The 25421-nt window shown below is 36.7% G+C and overlaps 1 protein-coding gene and 2 pseudogenes across 1 annotated transcript in view; 1 reads left to right on the forward strand and 2 right to left on the reverse strand.

The window, feature by feature from the left end:
• LOC145507540 (uncharacterized) overlaps positions 1-25421 on the forward strand; it is a 71901-nt gene that overhangs the window by 25496 nt on the left and 20984 nt on the right. The window lies entirely within an intron of this gene.
• Positions 3783-6101, reverse strand: LOC145507513 (olfactory receptor 10AG1-like; annotated as a pseudogene).
• LOC145539531 (olfactory receptor 10AG1-like) lies at positions 11595-22194 on the reverse strand (annotated as a pseudogene).

Here is a 25421-nt window from a genome sequence, read left to right on the forward strand (position 1 = left end):
ATTGAAAATAAGTACTTATCAGTACATATACAGGCATTATTAATAATGTCTCTTGAAATCATTTTTATCTTTGGGCTACTATTTCAAGTAATGATGGAGGGGTCATACTTGTTATGAACCAAGTTATAAGAAAAGTTCAAGGCCTGCAGGTTTAACAATGCTTTTACATGTCAGAATTATACAATAACAAAATTGATTACAAAATGAAATATTATTTAAAATGTAAGAGATTTGTCTAACAGTTGCTTTCAGATCATCAAATTCCTTGCTGTGGAATATCATAATTATGAAAGCCACACTTACAGAAACATGCAATTCTTTTATTTGAAATATCAATAGGTCATTCCAGGGCCTTTCTTACTATTCTTCCCATTGACATTGTGGATATATTAAATTCTTGCAAAATGCTTATGAAATGTGTCTATATTCACAGCTGTCTACATCCACAGAAGTTCAGAAATTGGATGAAGTTGGGTTGAATGCACACACAGAAAAGAAAAGCACACTTCCCTTGGCACATCCAAAATGTCAGTCATAACCCACACATTAAAAGTATTAAAACCTGATACTATTCAGCTGCTAAAAGGAATGAAGTGATGTCATTTGCAAAAACATGGATAGATCTAGAGATTGTCATACTGAGTGAAGTCAGACATAGAAAGAGAAATATCACATGATATCATTTACATGCAGAATTAAAAAAAAAAGATGTGACGAACACACTGCTATATTTAAAATAGATGTTGAATGAAGACCTACCTACTGCACAGGGAGTGCTGCCCAATATTATGTAACAATGTAAACAGGGAAAGAGTTTGAAACAGAAAAGGTACATGTATATGTGTAAGTGAATCACTTGCTTTACACATGACATTTTGTGAATTTAGGGAACAGCACTATTTCCATGACATTGTGATTCCTGCTTTCCTAAATTTCAGAAACAAAACTACTATCGTTTTCTCCATCTAGATCGTCATCTTCATCATCACCATTATAATCCTCATCCTAGATTACATTACAGACTATAAATAAAAGTATATAAACATACTAAACATTTAATTAGAAGGTATATATGCATATCAGTTCAGTTCAGTCGCTCAGTCGTGTCCGACTCTCTGCAACCCCATGAATTGCAGTACGCCAGGCCTCTCTGTCCATCACCAACTCCTGGAGTCTACCCAAACCCATGTTCATCGAGTCGGTGATGCCATCCAACCATCTCATCCTCTGTCGTCCCCTTCTCCTCCCGCCCCCAATCCTACCCAGCATTAGGGTCTTTTCCAATGAGTCAACCCTTCGCATGAGGTGGCCAAAGTATTGGAGCTTCAGCTTCAACATCAGACCTTCCATTGAACACCCAGGATTGATCTCTTTTAGGATGGATTGATTGGATCTCCTTGCAGTCCAAGGGACTCTCAAGAGTCTTCTCCAACACCACAGTTCAAAAGCATCAATTCTGTGGCACTCAGCTTTCTTCACCGTCTAACTCTCACATCCATACATGACCACTGGAAAAACCATAGTCTTGACTAGACGGACTTTTGTTGGCAAAGTAATGTCTCTGCTTTTAAACATGCTATCTAGGTTGGCCATAACCTTCCTTCCAAGTAGTACGTCTTTTAATTTCATGGCTGCAGTCACCATCAGCAGTGAATCTGGAGCCCAAAAAAGTAAAGTCTGACACTGTTTCCACTGTTTCCCCATCTATTTCCCATGGAGTGATGGGACCAGATGCCATGATCTTAGTTTTCTGAACGTTGAGCTTTAAGCCAACTTTTTCACTCTCCTCCTTCACCTTCATCAAGAGGCTCTTTAGTTCTTCTTCACTTTCTGCCATAAGGGTGGTGTCATCCGCACATCTGAGGTTATTGATATTTCTCCCGGCAATCTTGATTCCAGCTTGTGTTTCTTCCAGCCCAGTGTTTCTCATGATGTACTCTGCATATAAGTTAAATAAGCAGGGTGACAATATACAGCCTTGACGTACTCCTTTTCCTATTTGGAACCAGCATATATGCATATAGACACTATGAATAAAATGAATAACTAAACCTAGTACGTCATATTTACTGCCTAGATATTTAAGGAAGCAAATGGACTGAGAAGTGAAATATAACTAGCTTCACGATATTGCCTTATACACATGTGTACTATTATAACTAAAACAACGAAAGAGCATAACTGTCCAAAGAACTGCCAGCAGAATTATTCTCTAAATGAGTTGCTGATTGTGTGTGTGTGTGTGTGTGTGTGTGTGTGCACTCAGTCGCTCGGTGGTATCCGACTCTTTGGGACCACATGGAGTGTAGCCCACCAGGCTCCTCTGTTCATGGAATTTCACAGGCCAGAAGACTGGAGTGAGTTGCCATTTCCTATTCCAGGGGATCTTCCTGACCCAGGGATTGAACTCGTGTCTCTTGCATCTCCTGCACTTGCAGGCAGAATTTTTACCACCCTGCCATCTGAATGGAATTGGGAGGATACCTGTTAATGATTCTATTGACAGATGCTCATTTTCCTTGTAAATATCAGTTCAAAGGTTTAAAAATTATATCACTTAGAGAAGGCTAAAAATATGGAGGACTAGGCAAGGCACACTAATGTAAACGCAATTGTGGAAACTTTGTGTAATTCTGAAAAGAACTTCTAACATTTTCTTCATATTAAAAATGCATATATTTTATTTTTAAAATATGAATTACATTGGGGTAGTTTGGAAGGCGTGATGAAATAATTCAAAGTAGATTATTTTGGGGTCAAAATTGGTACATAGAATATAGAAATATGTACAAAGTAAAAGTGTTGAGACAAACAGGGAGATACTTCTATAACATGCAATTAGGAAAAGTGCTCACTACATGAAAGATTTTATTTTATTATGATTATTGAAGTAAGTCCTCATGAGGGTACAGTGGGCTGAATAAACATACTCCTAGTGTCTAATGATTCTTTGAAGTTTCTAGATTTTGCCCGAAGTCTGACATAGGGCAAGGTAATATGCATTAGTTTATTCATTTGTTCAATTCCTCCTTCAAATAGTCATTACTTGACTGCTACTGGTCAGTTTCCATGCAATTGAATCAAAAAATGCCAACAATAGAATTGGAAAAATAGAAGCTGTGATTTAGGTAAAGAATCTTGCATGTTTTAAGGTATATTTAAGCCAAAAGTCTTAAGAGCTTGAATTCTGTTTTTTCATAAAGTATGTCATGAACATTATTCTTTATTCACAATAAAGGATTATTAAGGTATGAAATATTGAAGACACTTTGACTAATTAGCCCGCCAGGCACCTCTGTCCGTGGGGATTCTCCAGGCAAGAATACTGGAGTGGGTAGCCATTCCCTCCTCCAGGGGATCTTCCCAACCCAGGGATCGAACCCAGGTCTCCCGCATTGCAGACAGATGTTTTACCATCTGAGCCACCAGGGAAGCCCAATAAATATTTAAGCACAGACAACTGTGGATTATTTTAAAATATCTAAAAGTACCTTATAAGCTAGAAATAGTTAAGTTTTTAAGGGAAAATATAGATATTTAAAATCTTTCTCTGATAACTGTGCGACAGACAGCTAAAACATTTATAAATATACTCATCACACTATATTTATGTTTTCAGTCACTCAGTGGAGTCCAATTCTTTGTGATCCCATGGACAGCAGCGCGCCAGGCTTCCTTGTTCATCACCAACTCCTGGAGCTTGCTCAAACTCATGTCCATTCAGTCGGTAATGCCATCCAACCGTCCTGTCCTCTATCATCCCATCTCCTCCTGCCTTCAATCTATATTTTAAGTAACAATTTTCTCAATGCTGCAATCACATCCTTGTTCCGAAGGCTGTATATCATGGGATTGAACATCGGAGTCACTATGGTGTAGAACAGAGAGAGGAGTCTGTCAGTTCCTGCAGAATGACTGGATTTGGGCCTTAAGTAGGTAACGGTAGCAGATACAAAAAATAAAAGCACAACCAACAGGTGAGAAGAACACGTGGAGAATACTTTGGCTCTTCTGGCTGTTGGCAACCTCAAAATAGTGCAGATGATTTTACTGTAAGAGGCCAGTATTAATATAAAAGGCACTGCAGCAACCAGCAAAACTACTACATGGACTGAGAGCTCATGTGCAAAAGTGTCTCTGCAGGCCAGCTTCAGAATGGGGGGAATGTCACAGAAGAAGTGGTTAATCTGGTTCGAATGACAGAAACGCAGAGAGAAGATCTGGCACATTTGCCCTGTCTGCACTGGGATTCCACTGACCCAGGAGCCCACAGCCAGCTGGAGGCACGTCTTTGGGGTCATGACCAGGGGATAGTGCCGAGAGTCACAGATGGCCACACAGCAGTCATAGGCCATCACCGCCAGCAGGAAGCACTCAGTCATTCCGAGGATAAGGAAGAAGCACATTGGGCAGCACAGTCCAGGATAGATATTCTTCTGTCCTGAGTCCAAAGGTTCACCAGAATCCTAGGCAGAGTGACGGACACGTAACAGATTTCCAAGAAGGAAAAGTTTGCCAGGAAGAAATACATGGGTTTGTGCAGTGCTGGGTCAAGCCTAGTTAGTATTATTATGAGACAATTTCCAGTTAAGATAATGACGTAAATGATGGAGAACACCCCAAATAATAGCCCTTGGAGGTTTCGAAGATCAGAAAACCCAAGTAGTACAAATTGTATCACTGTGGACATGTTGTCTTCTGCTTCCATCTCTTCATATTTCATCTGTGGGAATGATTCAATCAGAAATATCGTTATTTCATTTTTTCACTTTTGTTTCCTTATGTATAAACAGGATGCTATATCCTCTTATTTTCCCAGTTCCCTATAAAAACAAAACCTATTACTGATAAAATGTGTGACAGTATAGTGAAATATATTTTTCATTAATATTAAATATATTTTTAAGAAAATAAATCTCTTCAGTCTCTTTTATCTATCATGGGTTATCATATATTTTTTTATATCTAAGCTCATGTGTTTATAATGTATATGTCTTCAATTAAACAACAAAAAATGCAAAATATGAATTTGTATTCAGTTCTATCAGTCATTTCCTTATTCTGGCTGATCTGTTTTGCTCCTTACCTCTCAATTCTGTTTTTAATCATTATCAATGTGAAAGTAATTTGGTTGCACAATTAAATTATTTGTAAGCCATCTAAGAAATTTTTAGGGGCAACTGCAGTTATTTTTTTAATTTTTTTATTTTTTAATGGAAGTATAATAGCTTTACAGAATTTTGTTGGTTTCTGCCAAACATTGACATGTAGTTAATTTTTAAAGTGATAGTTTACCTGCTGCTGTTTACTTTGGACATTTGCATATTTAGGCCATTTTATCTGAAAACAAAATTCACACGTTGACCAATCAGTATTATGGGATGATAAATATCATGTAATAATATTTAAAATGATGCATTTCAATGTAGGGTCTATAAAAACAGCAGTCATAATTTATATTCAGATTTTTCAGTCAGAAGAAAAGGAACTAAACTCATCTTCCTGTTCAGGAACTCTAGAGGTAAGAGGCATGTTCATCTATCACTTCTGTTCAAGCAAGCAATTCCAACAAGAATGTTCACCCCTCACACACTTATTTTAAGAGACATCAGCCCAACTCACCTCTGAAATCTTCCTAAATTACCCGCTTCTTCTATAATTGCTATTGTTCTGCTAACCATTTAATACATTCGTTCCTTTTTTTGTTATGTGTGTGTCTGTTAGTTCAAGCATGAGAATGCATTGAACAGAGATTGCCCATCTTTATGTTATACTTTTCTTACTGCTATAATTAGATTATAAATTTATTTGGATATTCTATACATTTTTTGTACAAGGCTTAGCATATCTCTTCCAGAAAACTTGATATACTAACTGCTTGAATAAATTAAAAGTGAATCAGTTTGATTGTTATTTTTTCAGAATAGTCCCCAAGGTTTAAGCAAAGGTTCCTACCCCAGATTCAGACCTTTTCTCCCCCTCTCTCCTGCGAGAGTTCCACCATGCCTTCAGTGGTGTGTGTGTACGAGAGTTGCTGTTATTCAGTGGCCAAGTCCATCTCTTTGCGACCCATGAACTGCAGCATGCCAGGCTTCCCTGCCCTTCATTATCTCCCTGAGTTTGCTCAAACTCATATCCATTGAGTCAGTGATGCCATCCAACCATTTCATCCTCTGTCGCCCCCTTCTCCTCTTGCCTTCAATCTTTCCCAGCATCAGGGTCTTTTCCAATGAGTTGTATCTTTGTATCAGATGGCCAAAATATTGGAGCTTCAGCTTCAGCATCAGTCCTTCCAATGAATATTCAGAGTTAATTCCTCTAGAATTGGCTAGTTTGATATCCTTGCTGTCCCAGGGACTCTCAAGAATCTGTGTTAGAAATTATACTCTTTCTACTCACTCTTTCACAGTAGCAATTATTTCATTGTTTTCAGTATGTTGTGTGTAACTTACATACTATGTGTTAATTAATTTGAAAGCCAGTAAATCCCTGCAAAGGAAACACACCTATATCCATATCCTTAAAGGATAATAAGTGAGGACAGTGGTCAAGTTTCAGCTACAAAAATGTAGAGATACATGAGGCAAAAGCAACAGTCCATATAAAACTTGAGAATCCTGAGGAATACTATAACTTAGAAAAGGAAATTTAAGTAGAAATTTCTTTTACCATCTACACTATTCCAGACTATATACATACTAAGGAACTGAAGGTATTTGAACCTTGCCTCATTATTATACAATTCTCCCAAAGAAAATGCTATTTTAAGAAATATAAAAATGCTATAAATGTGTGGTTAAAAACGATCAGTAACAAGTGACTGATAGGTGATATTACTAAGAAATGGTTTCATCTGTATAAGTCTAGACAACCATGAATATTTTTTTACTACCTCATCCTGACACTTTAACCATGTTTTACTCACCTGTTTAATTCAATGTAGATAATAGCACTGGGACACTGATTAAAACTGTCTTGTGGAATGAATCACACTTTTTTTTTTCAACTAGCTTGTATCATCCACCTACATTTGATGAGCTAACCGTTGCCTTCAGAAACTGTCATCTGCTTTCTTCTTATCGTATCTGCTCTTTATGTAAGGTCTTCTCACAATTCTTATTGTTCCCCTCTCTCAATTATTCCTACTGTTCAAGTAGTGTAATGCATTTGAAATGCATACTGAAATAAAATATTTCCAGAAAAAGAAAGAACAACAGAACTTGATAGCAAGACTGTAGTGAAATCTTGTTTTGCCTCAATTTTTATTTGTCAAATGGAACCACATTTTATGACTGTTAAGTGGAATTATCAGTGTAAAGCCATTATTTGCAAAGTAAGAAATATTATAATTTTTCAAATTCTATCAAATTGGACTTATCTTCAAAACTTTAAGTGTTAGTTGCTCAATCGTGTCCGACTATTTTGCCATCCCATGGACTGTAGCCTGCCAGGCTCCTCCGTCCAAGGGTTTTTCCAGGCAAGAATACTGAAGTGGGTTGCCATTTCCATTCACAGGGATCTTCCTGACCCAGGGATCGAACCCCGGTCTCCTGCATTGCAGGCAGACTCTGTGCCATTTGAGTCACTAGGGACCACACTTCTGAACTCTATCTCACCAAAAATTTCCCTCAAATTATGCCACATATGTTCTGGCCTCTGTGACTTCTAGAAACTGTTGGGTCCTTCTATTATACTATTCAGAAAGAAAAAAAAATTAGCTAATTCAGCTATATGTAGCAACTTCTTTTACTCAAATTACTCAATTTTTTTTTTATATTTCCACTAAAACAATGATTTCCTTTGCTGTGGGGGTTATTGTATTAAGTGTAGGTGGTATGTCATAATTCATTTATTACTATTGACAGCAAGTTTATAAAATCGAATTGAAGACAGGAAATAAAATCTAAAATTGATGAATGAAGTACAGAAACCTTTTTCTTTTAAGGAGAATTCTCCAAAGACAAAAAGAAAACCTGGCAATATATATTTAATACTTTCAGATTCATTAATCATAGAACTTAATTTTAACAAGCAAATGATTCCCTTGGTGTTAGTAGGATGCATACTCGTTGTAATAAAGTCCATTCTCTTATCTTACTCCTTAGTAATATACAATTAAAATTTTAAGAGCTTGAATATATACAAACTGTTTAAAAGAGGTATAACACAAAGTGATCAATTAGTAAATACTCACAGTTAAGATGATAATGATGATGATGAAGATGTCAGTAATATGATATATTGGACCATTGTATTACAAAATACTTTGTAATTTCTCATTTGATAATATAATGATGAGAATCAGAAAAGTAAAAAGCTGTGTGAATTAGGGTTTGAAGTCAAACAACAACAATTACATGCAACAATTTCTTTTTTAAATTTTCCAGAATAAGTGTTGTCTTTCTGATGCTAATTATATACAGATATATATAAAAAATAATTTGCAACTGGACAAAAATGGTTCGTGCTTACCTGTTTAAATTGATATCAAATATAATGCTTACCTTTATAGATAGAGTGAAAAGACAGAGAGAGAATGAGAGTTTTTCCCTCATAGTTAGATAATTCAGATTTATTTAAAACAGAGGTTAATTGGCATCTAATATATGTTCTATTGTTTTAACATGTAGAGTTCTTTAAATAGGAAATATTTACTCTTGGGATCAGCTCCTTCCCCAGGTTACCTACCTCCTAATTGAAATAAACTATTCTCCCTGCCACTCAAGGACTTTATTACAACAACCAAAATCATATCTGCTCATACCACTCCTCAAAAGTCTCTACCTCTCTTATGGTATTTTGTGATCATTAGGAAATATACACAATGTAAAATCAAAAGTTTATGATTATGTATTACTTGTGATATGAAATGAAGATGTTCTTAAAAAGGATGCAATTATACAATGTTTCAAATTGAAGATAACTTAATTTTTCTGAAGTAGGAAAAAATTCAGAAGTAGGAAATGCAGGGATGTTGGGGGCAGTTATGCCATCTTCACCATGAATCTTGTCTACACAATCACACAGTAGCAAGGTGTGCCTCTTAACTTCCCAGACTACAGAAAGGGAGCTGGTGATCACAGGAATCAATCACTAATTCCTTTTTTTGATGTACACTCTGGAAACAGCATGCAGAGTTTCCAGGAATAGTCCCTCATCTCAACTTTAGTTGCAAGATCACTCCAAGTAGGAAGAGAGGATGGAAATATTTCTAGCTGTCCTGCCATGTGACCGGCTAATATTCCCTATTTCTTTCGTTAACTTCCCTCACTTGGAACAACCTGAAATTCTAAGTAGTTCCTGGATAAACTTCTCAGTCAAGGGTGTTCTCAGATTAATTGTGAGGATTCTCAGCAGTGGTTACAATGTAACAGAACAATTACTCGCTATCACCTCTTACACACACACGCACACAAACACACTCACAAAATACAATGTAAGAGAATATTAGACTTAACTATGGGAAGCAGGAATACATTTGCACCTGTATAAAGATTAAAGGAAATTTGAAAAAAGCATATTTTAGAAAATCATGCCAATGCATGGAAATCGATCACTCTTCAAGAGTTATATATTTATATAACATAACAATGTTTAGTTATTACTTTGTGATTTATTTTAATTTAATTTAATTCTAGCCATTAAAATACATAAAAACATAAATTATGTTTAGCATAATCTTATCTTGGTTTTAATTCACATTTCATAATGGCTAATGGTGATGAGCATCTTTTATGTGATTATTTGATTTCTGTTTATTTGCTTTAGTAAAATATCTATTTAAGAATTTTGTACATTTGTTAGTTGTTGCTTGGCTTCCCTGGTGGTTCAGACAGTAAAGAATCTGCCTGCAATGCAGGAGACCCAGGTCCAATCCCTGGGTAGGGAAGATCTCCTGGAGAAGGGAAGTCTACCCACTCCATTACTCCTGCCTGAAGAATTCTATGGACAGAGGAGCCTCTTGGGCTATAGTCCCTGTGGTCATAGAGTCAGACATGACTGAGTGACTAACACTTTTTCAGACTTTCACATTTATTAATTGCATTATTTCTATTTTTACTGTTGAAGGCACACTAGGTTTCAGAAAAAATCATTAAATAGGATTCACTAAGCTTACTGGATAAAAATTAAGCAATAATTTATGACAGTCAAGGCATCCTGTTAAATATCCAACTCCTTTTTTGCACTAGTGAAAAAAGAGAAAGCCATCCAACATGAACAGGAAAATGGTTTCAGCAGACTTACCATTTGAGTGGTATCCTCTTAGAATGGGTCTTATAGCTAGATGCAAACTCACCATAATGTCAAAAGAGGCAAATTTATATATAATATACGTTTTATATAATAATAAGTGCTGTAACATTCTTATTGGAGAAGGCAATGGCACCCCACTCCAGTACTCTTGCCTGGAGAATCCCATGGACAGAGGAGCCTGGTAGGCTGCAGTCCATGGGGTTGCAAAGAGTCGGACACGACTGAGCGACTTCACTTTCACTTTTCACTCTCATGCATTGGAGAAGGAAATTGCAACCCACTCCAGTGTTCTTGCTTGGAGAATCCCAGGGACAGGGGAGCCTGGTGGGCTGGCCTCTATGGGCTCGCACAGAGTCGGACACGACTGAAGTGACTTAGAAGCAGCAGCAGCAACATTCTTATGCATGATGATCTGTAGTATTTATAGAAATGTTATATATATATATATATATATACACACACACATAGATACATATATAACATAATAAGAATGGTAATTATGCAGTGACTTATTCCCCATTTTTGTCTGAAAAGTACTTTTTTTTTCTTATTTAAGAGTGAGTGTTCCTTGACAATCTTATTTAGCATGATCCTGTTCCAAAGAGAGAGAGAGTAAGGTGTCTAAAGAGAAATTTGAATACATTTACTACAATTTTAGTTCTTATTACTGAAATTCACTATATATTACTGAAGGGAGTAATATATCGAGACAGTTGGCAGATAGAAGGTTTTAGGAATTGTAGTTCATGGCTCAGCGGCTAAAGAATACATCCGTAACGCAGGAGACACAGGTTTGATCCCTAGGTCAGGAAGATCTCCTTGAGGAGCAAAATGGCAACCCACTCTAATATTCTTGCCTGAAAAATCCAGAGGAGCCTAGCAGGCTACAGTCCAAAGTGTTGCAAAGGGTTGGACATGATGAGAGACTAAGCACACACAACAAAGGCCACATGCAATTTTGCAGCTTAAAGATACGATGTTTAAAACTTTTATGTATCTTCTAAGGACACGTATTTCTATACGTCATAAATTTTTATTGAAATGGGCTTTTGTTATTATAATTGTTACTACCTTCTTATGGGTAATTAAGCTTAGTTTTCACACGTATTTTCTTTAGAAGGGCATTATGCCAAAACTATTACTATTGCTAAAGAAACAATGTGTAAATGTCCCTTGTGAAAAGCAATCTTCAACATATAACAACATTCAACCAAAATGAATCCAGACAGGAATGTGCATGTTTTTTGTCTCATTAAACACACATTTTTGGTGGTATATATTTTGAAGCCATTGTTTTAACATAACAGAGAATCTAATCTCACCAAGTCATATACTGGGTAGCCCAATCAGGTGGCCAGAGGTGAAGAAATGCTGCTGTCCAGAAAGCAGGTGTAGTTTAAAAATCTGGAAAAACAAGATACAAGAGACTAATGTTTGGTCTTTACTTCAAGAGATTAATGGAGCCCCAGATGGCAATCTTTGGCTAATATTTCAAAAAAGTATAGATAAAGTCCATTGTTTTTATGAACCATATCATAAATTTCTTTCCTGTCAATTTAAAATATATTAGCTGCTAATGGATAGAAAACAAAAAAAAATTAAATGTCAAGAAATAATTTCTAGGGGCTACCCCATGTGAATCAAAAGTTTGGGAAGAAAAGAGTTAGAGAAATAAAAGGAGGAAATATAAAAATCGCAAGGAATTTTGTAATGGTATAATCCTGCCCTTGTTAATAAACACTGAGTTCACAATGATACACATGTTTACTGATATTTCATTTGAATATTACTGAAGGTTTAGCTCTGATTTAGAACTCAGTGCATGAAAGCCTTTCCTTTGGTATTCTGATTGGAGTTATTCCACATGAGGGTATAGTGGGTTAAATAACCAATGTTTAGTGGTTCTCTGAAATCTCTAGATTTTTTAGCATCAGTCTGAGATAAGCCATAGCAGTGTTCATTTCTTCAGTCATTCATTCAATCCCTCTGTCACACATTATTTAACTGCTAATGAGCAGTTACTATGCCATAGAATCAAGGAAAGCCAACAAGTACAGGTGTGGATTAGTAAGCAATTATGTACATAAATAATCTTGCATATTTGCAGTATATTTGAGCCAAAAATCTTAGCAGACTGAATTCTGTTGTTGTTTTTGTTCAGTGGCTAAGTCAAGTCTGACTCTTTGTGATCCATGGATTGCAGCATGTCAGGCTTCCCTGTCCTTCACTATCTCCCAGTTTGCTCAAACACATGTCCATTGAGTCGGTGATGCCATCCAACCATTTCATCCTCTGAAATGATGCACATAACACTTTTATTCATAAAGAAGGATTATTTTTAGACATAGAGTATTGAAGATAGATTAATTTGCCTAGTATATACCTAAGCACAATAAATTTTGGTTTATTATTTTAAAGTATCTAAAAGTACATTTTGGAAAGATATTCCCATCTGAATGCAGAGTTCCAAAGAATAGCAAGGAGAGATAAGAAAGCCTTCCTCAGCAATCAATGCAAAGAAATAGAGGAAAACAAGAGATTGGGAAAGATTAGAGATCTCTTCAAGAAAATTAGAGATACCAAGGGAACATTTCATGCAAAGATGGGATCAATAAAGGACAGAAATGGTATGGACCTAACAGAAGCAGAAGATACTAAAAAGAGGTGGCAAGAATACACAGGAAAACTGTACAAAAAAGATCTTCATGACCCAGATAATCACGATGGTGTGATCACTCACCTAGAGCCAGACATCCTGGAATGTGAAGTCAAGTGGGCCTTGGAAAGCATCACTATGAACAAAGCTAGTGGAGGTGATGGAATTCCAGTTGAGCTATTTCAAATCCTCAAATATGATGCTGTGAAAGTGCTGCACTCAACATGCCAGCAAATTTGGAAGACTCAGCAGTGGCCACAGGACTGGAAAAGGTCAGTTTTCATCCCAATCCCAAAGAAAGGCAATGCCAAAGAATGCTCAAACTACCGCACAATTGCACTCATCTCACATGCTAGTAAAGTAATGCTCAAAATTCTCCAAGTCAGGCTTCAGCAATACATGAACTGTGAACTTCCAGATGTTCAAGCTGGTTTTAGAAAAGGCAGAGGAACCAGAGATCAAATTGCCAATATCCGCTGGATCATCGAAAAAGCAAGAGAGTTCCAGAAAAACATCTATTTCTGCTTTATTGACTATGCCAAAGCCTTTGACTGTGTGGATCACAATAAACTGTGGAAAATTCTGAAAGAGATGGGAATACCAGACCATCTGACCTGTCTCTTGAGAAACCTGTATGCAGGTCAGGAAGCAACAGTTAGAACTGGACATGGAACAACAGACTGGTTCCAAATAGGAAAAGGAGGATGTCAAGGCTGTATATTGCCACCCTGCTTATTTAACTTCTATGCAGAGTACATCATGAGAAACGCTGGGCTGGAAGAAACACAAGCTGGAATCAAGATTGCCGGAAGAAATATCAATAACCTCAGATATGCGGATGACACCACCCTTATGGCAGAAAGTGAAGAAGAACTAAAGAGCCTCTTGATGAAAGTGAAAGAGGAGAGTGAAAATGTTGGCTTAAAGCTCAACATTCAGAAAACTAAGATCATGGCATCCAGTCCCATCACTTCATGGCAAATAGATGGGGAAACAGTGCAAACAGTGTCAGACTTTATTTTTTTGGGCTCCAAAATCACTGCTAATGGTGATGGCAGCCATGAAATTAAAAGATGCTTACTCTTTGGAAGGAAGGTTATGGCCAATCTAGATAGCATATTTAAAAGCAGAGACATTACTTTGCCAACAAAAGTCCGTCTAGTCAAGGCTATGGTTTTTCCAGTGGTCATGTATGGATGTGACAGTTGGACAGTGAAGAAAGCTGAGCGCTGCAGAATTGATGCTTTTGAACTGTGGTGTTGGAGAAGACTCTTGAGAGTCCCTTGGACTGCAAGGAGATCCAATCAATCCATCCTAAAGGAGATCAATCCTGGGTGTTCATTGGAAGGACTGATGTTGAAGCTGAAACTCCAATACTTTGGCCACCTCATGCAAAGAGTTGACTCATTGGAAAAGACCCTAATGCTGGGAAGGATTGGGAGCAGGAGAAGAAGTGGACGACAGAGGATGAGATGGTTGGATGGCATCACTGACTCGATGGACATGGGTTTGGGTAGACTCCGGGAGTTGGTGTTCGACAGGGAGGCCTGGCATGCTGTGATTCATGGGGTCGCAAAGAGTCGGACACGACTGGGCGTCTGAACTGAACTGAAAAGTACATTATAAACTAGAAGTTGTTAACTTCTTAACAGAGGAATGTAGAGATTTGTAATGATTCTCTGATAACTACATGCAAGTAGATAAAGCACTGATAATTAACCTCATCACACTATATTTTAAGTAATAATTTTCTCAGTGCTGCAATCACATGCTTGTTCTGAAGGCTGTATATCATGGGATTGAACATCGGAGTCACTATGGTGTAGAACAGAGAGAGGAGTCTGTCAGTTCCTGCAGAATGACTGGCTTTTGGTCTTGAGTAGATAATGACAGCAAATCCGAAGAATAACACCACAACCAACAGGTGAGAAGAGCATGTGGAGAAGGCTTTAGTCTGTCCTCTGGCGGTTGGCAACCTCAGAATAGTGGAAATGATTTTGCTGTAAGAGGCAAGGATCAGCATAAAAGGTACAGCAACAAACAACAGAGCTACTGCATAGACTGAGAGCTCATGTGCAAAAGTGTCTCCGCAGGCCAGCTTCAGAATGGGGGGAATGTCACAGAAGAAGTGGTTAATCTAGTTCGAACGACAGAAACTCAGAGAGAAGATCTGGCACATTTGCCCTGTCTGCACTGGGATTCCACTGACCCAAGGAGCCCACAGCCAGCTGGAGGCACATCTTTGGGGTCATGACCAGGGGATAGTGCAGAGGGTCACAGATGGCCACACAGCCGTTATAGGCCATCACCGCCAGGAGGAAGCACTCAGTGGTTCTGAGGATAAGGAAGAAGCACATTTGAGCACAGAAATGCTTCTGTCCTGAGTCCAAAGGTTCACCAGAATCCTAGGGAGAGTGACGGACATGTAACAGATGTCCAAGGAGGAAAAGTTTGCCAGGAAGAAATACATGGGTTTGTGCAGTGCAGGGTCAAGCATAGTTATTATTATTATAAGACTGTTTCCAATAAAGATAATGATGTAAATGATGGAGAACACCCCAAATAATAGCCATTGAAGGTTTGGAAGGTCAGAAAACTCCATGAGTGCAAATTCCATCACTTTGGATATGTTGTCTTTTGCTTCCATATCTTCATATTTCACCTGTGGGAATGATCCAATCAGAGGTACTATTATTTCACTTTCATTAGGTCTTGTTTTCTTATTTATAAAACGGGATGTTGCAGCTTTCTATTTTTCAATTTCCTACAAAAACCAAACCTATAACACCAGGTACTCTAAATGTGTGATAAAGTATGTTTTTCATCATTATTAAATCTATCTGTAAATTAAAAAAAAAACTTTTAATCTTTCTTTTCTGCTATATACAATATTTAGTTCTGAAGATGCAAAATTGTAATTTTGCTATTCATCTGAACACTCAAAATTACAAATTCTGAATTTAAGTTCCTTTGTGAAATAACTTGATATTTTCATTTGAAGTGTTGTTCTTTTCACTTCTCCATTCTGTTTTTCATTATCAATTCAAATTTTTTTTTTTTTTACTCTTTTAAATGTCCTAAGCAATATAAAATAGTTTTAGGGATACATAAAGTTAATTTTTAAAAATCAGTTTTTTTTCAGTCATATTTCCAACATCTTTTTAACTTTGACATTCTGCATATTTAGCTATTTTATTATAAAACAAAGTTCATCAGCTAACCTCTCAATATTTTTGAATGGTATTTAATTTTTAAAACTATGTATTTCAATATAGTGTCTACAAATTCAGCATTGATAATTTTTATTCAGATTTTTCTGCTCAAAGAATTCTAAGCTGGTCTTCCTGTCCAGGAACTCTCATAAGGGTAAGAGGCATGTTCATATAGCATTTATATTCATTAAAACATTCAAACTAGAATGTTCACCTGTCACACACTTACTGTAAGAAATACATCCACCACAACAGCTATCTGAGAGCCTCTTAAATTACAAAGGACTTCAGTAATTGCAACAATTCTGCTGAATACCTTTAATTAATTAATTGTTTTGTTTTGTTTTGTTTTGGTCCTATGTGAGTGTTAGTTCATGCATGTGAAAGCCTTGGGTTGAGATTGTCCATCTTTAAGTCATCTTTTTTCTTTGCTATATCTAGGTTTTAAGCTTTTGATCATCAGTGTGTCTTTGTATGCAATCTGTATTATGTTTCTTCCACAAAAAGTGACTTACTAACTTCTTGAATTAATAATTAAAATGAATCAACATGTTTGCTTTGTCAAAATAGTCCTCAACATGTAAACAAGGATACTTACCCAAAATTCAAATTGACCATCCTTCCCTCCTGGTACAGCTCAACCATGCCTTCTCTGCATATATGTCTGTGTGTGAGTGTGTGTGTATTTAGAAATTGCACTTTTTTCACTTACTTTTGCAAAATATCAAGTTATTTCATTATTTTCAGTATGTCATACATAGCTCTCATGGTATGTGTTAATTAATTTGGAAGTCCATGGAAACAGTCACTGCAAAGAAGAGGCACACCTATATCCATATTCTAAAGTGTTTTAAGTCATAATGAATGATCAACATTTTGGCTACAGAAATGTAGACACACATGGGGCAGAAGCAATAGTCCATCAAAACTGTGGGCTTCCCGAGGAATTCTGTGACTTAGAAAAAGAAAGCTAATAACATTTATCTATTTAATTCAATGTAGAGTATATTACTGGAACACTGATTAAAATTGTTTTTTGAATTAATTTCCAATCTTTTTAGACTGGCTTACATCATGCACCTACATTTGAAGAGCTGTTAATGTTCAGAAAATTCCACCTGCTTGATTTTCTCTATCGTATCTGCTCTTTATGTAAGGTCTTCTCTGCTTCTTTGGTCCTGTCTCTCAATTCTTTCTACTGTTCAAGTAGGGTAGTACATTTGAAAATCATACTGAATCTAAGGTGCCAAAAAAAAAAAAAAAGAAAAATCAAGAATAACAGAATTTGATATTAAGAACATAGTGTTCCACATTTACTAAAATCCTTTTTAGCTTCAACTTTTTGTCAAATGGGACATTTTGTTAAAATCAATGGAATTATCAATGCAAAGTCATTTATAATGTAAGACATATTGCAATTATTCAAATCCCATCCAAATCATACTTAATCTAAACTCAACCTCATCAAAATTACTTTTCTCAAATCTCATAGCATAGCTGCTGGTTTCTGATTTCTGGAAACCTTTAGATGCTTTTATTTCTACAACTCAGAAAGAAAATTACTAAATGATTCAGCATACATAGCCACTTTTGTATTTACTCAAATAATTCATGTTTATTTTTCTGACCTTTCCACTGCAATGTTTATCTTTGGTGTGAGATTTATGATTAACATATACACCATCTATCATCAAAATGTATAGGCAAGTTTAAAAAATCAAATTGAAGACAGGAAATACAAATCTAGAATTTGTGATTACAATTCCGAAGCCTGTATCCTTAGGATAAGCATGTAAATATAAAAATGAAAACATTCCAATGTCTCATTATTATTTTCCATTTCATTTACCATAAAATTTAAATTTAACAAGTATAGAGTCTCTTTAATAATAGGATGCAAACCCATTTTAGGAAAGTTCATTTATTATTTTTCTCTTTGGTTATATACAATTAATTTTAATGGAATAGCCCCAGATTTAATACATGAAAACTACCTAAATATATGTGCAACAAAAAATCACTACAAGTGTTAGCACTTAAAAAGATTATAAATGACAAAAATGTTGAAGAGGTCAGTAATCATTGGTATATTAGCCCAGATGTTACAAAGTATTTTATTATTTCTCATTTGATAATATAATGATGACAATCAGAAAAGTATCAAAATGTTATCTGAATTTGATTTGAAATTAAATAGCAACAATTACTTTTTTTTTAATTTTCCAAAATGAGTATTCTCTTGCTGATGCTAAATACATACATATATATGCAAAAATAAGTTGATATTGGACAAAAATGATCCACACTTAGCTGTTTGAATTGTTAAATATAATGCTTCCCCTTATAGGTAGAGTTAAATGACAGAGAACATGACAAAGATTTTTTGTTTGTTTGTTTATTTTGACAGTTGAGAAATTCACATTTACTTGAAATGAGGTTAGTCAGCACCTAAAATGTATTACACTGACATAATAGATAAAGCCCTTTATATAGGAGATATTATTTGCTCTTGGGAACAGCTCCTTTCCCAGCTCACTTTCTATCTGAATAAAACAATTTTGTCTGCCACTCGAGAAGTTTGGAGACGGCAATGGCAAACCACTCCAGTACTCTTGCCTGGAAAATCCCATGGACTGAGGAGCCTGGTAGGCTGCAGTCCATGGGATCGCGAAGAGTCGAACACGACTGAATGACTTCACTTTCACTTTTCACTTTCATGCATTGGAGAAGGAAATGGCAACCCGCTCCAGTGTTCTTGCCTGGAGAATCCCAGGGAAGGGGGAGCCTGGTGGGCTGCCGTCTATGGGGTCGCACAGAGTCGGAAATGACTGAAGCGACTTAGCAGCAGCAGCAGCAAGAAGTTTTGTGTAACAACCAAAATCATATCTGTCCATACCGTGCCTTTTCAAAACTCTCTACTTCTCTAACAGCATTTTTGTGATTGTTAAGGAATATAAGCATTGTAAAAGCAGACATTTACATATTACTTATGATATAAAATAAAGATTTTTTAAAAATGCAATTGCACAGTGTCTCAAATTAAAGAGAAGTTTATTTTTCTGTCATTAAAATTTAGAAATAAGGGTCTTCCATGGTAGTAGAGTGGATAAGAAACTGCCTGTCAATGAAGGAGACACAGGTTCGATCCCTGGTCCTGGAAGATTCCACATGTCACGGGAGAGCTAAGTCTGCACCATGACTACTGAGCCTGCACTCTAGAATCTGCAAGCTGCAACTATTGAAGCCCATGCTCCTCAGAAAGAGAAACCACCACAATGACAAGCTCCATTACACACATATACACAATCACACATAGACACTCACTCACAAAATGTAATGGAAAACAATATTAGATTTAACTATAAAAAGCAAGAATACTTTTATACTTTATAAAGATTAATGATTAGAAAGATGAAAAATGTATTTTAGAAACATTATGTCCATACATGGAATGGTATCACTATTCAAGGTTTATATATTTACTCACAAATTTTGTTATATTATTTTGTGATTTTTTATTTTATTTTAATTCTAGCCATTAAAGTACATGTGTATCATAATTTTATTTTAATTTTAATTTGCATTTCAAAATGCAAATGCAAATGCTGAAGATAGTGAGCAAGTTTTGTGTTATTATTTGAATTCTGTGTATCCTTTTAGTAAAGTATCTATCAAAGAGTTTTAGTCTCTATTACAGTATCTATCAATTTGTTGATTAGGTTGCTTCTTCTCTTGCTACTGATCTTGGGGAGTTTTTGTATTGTCTATATACATTTCACTTTTTTGAATATGTGATTCACAAATACTTCCACACCTCAGTTTTATATTAATGTTTTGTTGAGACAAGAAGACAACTTATTTTCTCCTTATGAGTCCCATTTTACATATTTAGCAGACTTAATCTTAATAATACAATTTTAGTTATAAGAACTTGTTATGACTCAGTTGTTCAAAGGAAAGACATTGAAATAACCACGGATCAGTACTGATGTAGCTACTATTAATCACAAGCTCTTGAATTAATTTTTCCTATTTGGGGATGCTATTTCAAATAATCATGAAAGTGTCATACTTGCAGTGAGCCAAGTTTTAAAGAATCTGCAAAGCCTACAGATTTAACAATGATTTTGAATATCAAAGATCATATAACAGCAGAACAATGTTGATGACAAAGTTAAATATTATTTTAAAAATAAGGTATTTGCCTAAAAAAACGCTTTTAGATCATCAAATGTCTGACTGTAAAAAGTTATATTTATGAAAAACAAAATAACAGAAACATGCAACTGCCGGAGTCCAGCTCCAGCAGCCAGGGAATTGGCCTGAAGGGATGAGCGATGTAGGCAGAGAATGATGCAGCCTCTGACTCAAGGTACAGGTGCTGCTACTGCTAAGTCGCTTCAGTCGTGTCCGACTCTGTGCGACCCCATAGACGGCAGCCGACCAGGCTCCACCGTCCCTGGGATTCTCCAGGCAAGAACACAAGGTACAGGACTGCATGTTTATTTCAAGCATCAGGTTTTCTTTTATACTTTGACAAAAGCATTAGGTCAGAGGTTTGACATCTCCAGTTCCCCCTCACCCAGATTTATTGTCTCCAGAAATCATTGTTGCCCTTCAACCAGAGTTCCTGCTTTAGCGATTCTCTCAGAATCAGGTTTACTATCTATTATCTACTTTCTCTTAAGTATCCTATGTTCAACTTGTGACTACATTGTAACTCATGCTTATCTCTGGGCTGCACACCACATTCCTCAGTTTATTTCTTATCTTTCTAAATCCTGCTAGCGGCCTAGTAGCCTAAGTTCATTATCTCCTAAAAAGGCTTCTAGCTATTAGTATCTCTAAAATTCCTAATCTCTATAAGCTATAGTAAAATATGCCAACACTACAACATTCCTTAAACTTTTAGCTTCTAACTATTCTTAATTATTCCTAAATCCTAAACTCAGCAAACTTCTTTTGCCATAAACATTTCCCTCACAAGCAGGTCTCAGATAACAATCTTTCCCATGACCTCAAGCTGCGACCTACATGCTCATCCTGGAACATTCTTTGTAAAGATCCTTGAACAAATGTCAGTAGTTAACTTTATGGGTTATTTCCTGGGCATAACTGCAGAAGGCTTTATGCTTTCTCATGCTCCTCGCAAGAACAATAAGCACCTTAACACTATTTCCAGTCAACTCAACTGAAGGAAGGAAAGGAAAAGTCAGAATCACAAGACCTAACTTCTTCATCCCGGGACCGTGCCTGCGGGATGAGGAGAGGGGGTTGGGGCTGTGCCTCCATTTTGTCAGTAATGCCTAACGCGGCTCCCAACATGCAACACTTTTCTTTAAAATATCAATAGATCGATAGATCTTTCTAAAGTTAGACCTTTCTTGCCAATCTCCCATTGACACCAGGAAAATATTAAAATATTACAAAATAATAGTGAAACGTGTCTGTATCTTCAGCAGTCCATATCCCAAGAAGTTCATATATCAGATGAGAGTGTGTTGAGTACACGCATACCAAAGCAAAGCATCCTTGAAACACCGAAGTACTCAGCCACAATACACACATGATCATCATTAAAATCTACAAACAATAAATGCTGGAGAGGATGTGGAGAAAAGCGAACACTGTTGCACAGTTGGTAGGAATGCATGTTGATATAGCCACTATGGAGAACGGTATGGAGAATTCTTTAAAAAAAAAAAATTAGTAATAAAACTACAATGTTGTTGTTCAGTCACTCAGTCATGTCCGACTCTTTGAGACCCCGTGGACTGCAGCACGCCAGGCTATCCTGTCCTTCACCATCTCATGGAGCTTGCTCAAGCTCATGTCCATTGAGTCAGTGATGCCATCCAACCATCTTGTCCTCTGTTGTCCCCTTCTCCTGCCTTCAATCTTTCCCAGCAATAGGGTCTTTTCTAATGAGTCAGCTCTTTACATCAGGTGGCTAAAGTATTGGAACTTCAGCTTCAGTCGGTATCAGTCCTTCCAATGAATATTGAATACAACAACCAGTGGGAGCTGTGGAATGCTGGCCTAAGTCCTTTTGAAGGTCACCATTACTGTCATTACCCCTACCATAGGCCAAACTACAGAGAGGGAACAACACTCCACCCATCAGCAGAAAAGTGGATTAAAGATTTACTGAGCATAACCCCACGATCAGAGCAAGATCCAGATTTTGCCACAGCCAGTACCTCCCAGCAAGAAGTTTCTACAAGCCTCTTACCCTTATCCATCAGAGGGAAGACAGAATGAAAACCACAATCACAGAAAACTAACCAAACTTATCACATGGATCACAGCCTTTTCTCACTTAATGAAACTATGAGCCATGCCCTGCAGGGCCACCTAAGATGGACAGGTGGAGAGTTCTGACCAAGTGTGGTCCACTGGGGAAGGGAATGGAAACCACTTCAGCATTCTTGCCTTGAGAACCCTATGAACAGTATGGAAAGGAAAAAAGACATGACACTGAAAGATGAATTTTCCAGGTTGGTAGGTGCCCAATATGCTACTGAAGAGTGAAAAAATAGCTCCAGGAGGAATGAAGAGGCCGAGCCAAAGTGGAAGCAACACTCAGCTGTGGATGTGTCTGGTGGTGAAAGTAAAGTTTGATGCTGTAAAGAACAATATTGCAGAGGAACCTGGAATGTTAGGTCCATGAATCAAGGTAAATTAGAAATGGTAAAACAGGAGATGGCAAGAGTGAACATTGACATTTTAGGAATCAGTGAACTAAAATGGATGGGAATGGGTAAATTTAATTCAGATGATCATTATATCTATTACTGTGGGCAAGAGTCCCTTAGAAGAACTGGAGTAGCCCTCATAGTCAACAAAAGAGTCTGAAATGCAGTATTTGGGTGCACTCTCAAAAATGACTGATCTCTGTTTGTTTCCAAGGCAAACCATTCAATAGCATAGTAATCCAAGGCTATGCTCCAACCACTAATGCCAAAGAAGCTGAAATTGAATGGTTCTATTATGACCTTCAAGACTTTCTAGAATTAACACACCCAATATATGTCCTTTTCATTATAGGGGACTGGAATGCAAAAGTAGGAAGTCAAGAGATACCTGGAGTAATAGATAAGTTTGGTCTTTGAGTACAAAATGAAGCAGGGCAAAGTCTAACAGAGTTTTGCCAAGAGAATGCAGTGGTCATAGCAAACACCCTCTTCCAACAACATAAGAGACGACTCTACACATGGACATCACCAGACGGTCAATACCAAAATCAGATTAATTATATTCTTTGCAGCCAAAGATGGAGAAGCTCTATACAGTCAGCAGAAATAAGATTGGGAGCTGACTGTGGCTCAAATCACAAACTCTTTATTGCAAAATTCAGACTTAAACTGAAGAAAGTAGGGAAAACCACGAGGCAATTCAGGTATGACCTAAATCAAATCCCTTATGATTATACAATGGAAGTAACAGGTCAATTCAAGGGATTATATCTGATAGAGTGCCTAAAGAACTATAAATGGAGGTCTGTAATGTTGTAAAGGAGGTGGTGATCAAAATCATCCCCGTGAAAACTTCCATAAGACCCAGCAATCTCACTCCTGGGTATATAACCTGAGAAAACCATAATTCAAAGAGATATGCAGAACTGTTTACAATAGCCAAGACATTGGAGCAACCTAGATGTACACTGACAGATGAATGGATAAAGAAGTAGTGGTACATTTATGTAATGGAATATTACTCAGTTATAGAAAGTAATGAATTTGTGTCAGTTCTAATTAGGTGGATGAATCTAGAGCATGATATATAGAGTGAAGTAAGTCAGAAAGAGAGAAACAAATAATATTGTATATTAATGCAAATAAAATGGAATCTAGAAAAATAGTAATGATGAATCTATTTATTTAAGCCTGTGAAATAAAACACATTTATTTACTTCACAGAGCACTTCTGGTGGGGTGGTATGACTAGTCTTATACTTTTAAAATAAAGACATTGGAATGTCAGGTTCCTTATGCTTTCCTGCTTTCCCATTCTTAGATATGACTTCTGCACTCTTCCAAGGATGAAAGATGGAGAAGGAAATGGCAACCCACTCCACTATCTTTGCTTGGAAAATCCCATGGACAGAGGAGCTTGGTGGGCTGCAGTCCATGGGGTCGCAAAGAGTTAGGCAAGACTGAGTGACTAACACTAAGGATGAAAGTAGTGGAAACAAAAGACTGAACACCTGTTGACATCTATCTTCATGTTACTAGCCAAAATTGAGTCATTGCTTCATACTCAGCTGGAATGGAGGCTGATAAATTGAATATTTCAAATCCTCATAGTACCGCTGAATTGGTTATGAGTTTGAAGTTTTGAATTTGTATATCCTGAGCAGATCTACACCATCTCTTATATTATTTTCTGTGAACATCATTATTTTCTGTGTATTAGTTGTCTCTTGCAGTTTTAGTAAATTACCACAAACTGAGTGCCTTAAAATTTATTATCTTAGAGTTCTGTAGATGATAGGTCGAAAGTGTTGGGAGGGCCACATTCTTTTTTTATGCTCTAGTGAGTATTCTATCTTTCTTGTTCAATTAAATTATTGGCAGAATTTACTTCCTTGAGGTTGTCGGACAGAGGACTGACTCCTTGCTGGCAACTGGTCAAATATCATGCTCACTTTCTAGAGATCAGGACAATCCTTGCTCTTTGTCCCAACAGATTTTGGAGCCAACAATGACAAAATGAGCCCTCCTTTTCTCTGCTCCATCTGTGATAACCTATTTTTTGAATATTGCTTTTCTTTCTCTTCTTGTTTTTAAGGCTTATGTGATCAGATTGGTTCTACCTGAATAATCTCCCCATTTCAATGATTTATGATATTAATCATATCTGTAAAGTCCATTTTGTAGTGTACTTGTTTCCAGGGATTCTAGTTCATCTCACCAGGAGAGATATCTATAACAATCTCCCAATGAAATACCATGACTGGCTTATGTGGTCTTCATTTGATTGAACCATTAACTTCCATAAATTATTCTCTGATACACCATAAAGGTACATCCAGGGATGAAGCCAGTTAGGTTATAATTAAAACTAAAACTAGAGAATGGAATAATTGCCAAAAGAACTGTAGCAGAAGTTCTCAGGGACAGCTACAACAACTCATCTCTTAATGTTGCTGATTTGAGGATGGAATTGGGAAGATGGGCATTAATAATCCTAGTGAGATATGTTCACTTTCCTTGATTATATCAGTCAATGATTTAAAATTTTCAACACTAAAGGAGAGGATAAAGACACAGGAAGTTAGTCCAGACACACTAATGTAA

This window comes from Giraffa tippelskirchi, chromosome 1 (genome assembly GCF_054371585.1).
Source record: "Giraffa tippelskirchi isolate mGirTip1 chromosome 1, T2T-mGirTip1v1.2.pri, whole genome shotgun sequence".
NCBI lineage: Eukaryota > Metazoa > Chordata > Mammalia > Artiodactyla > Giraffidae > Giraffa > Giraffa tippelskirchi.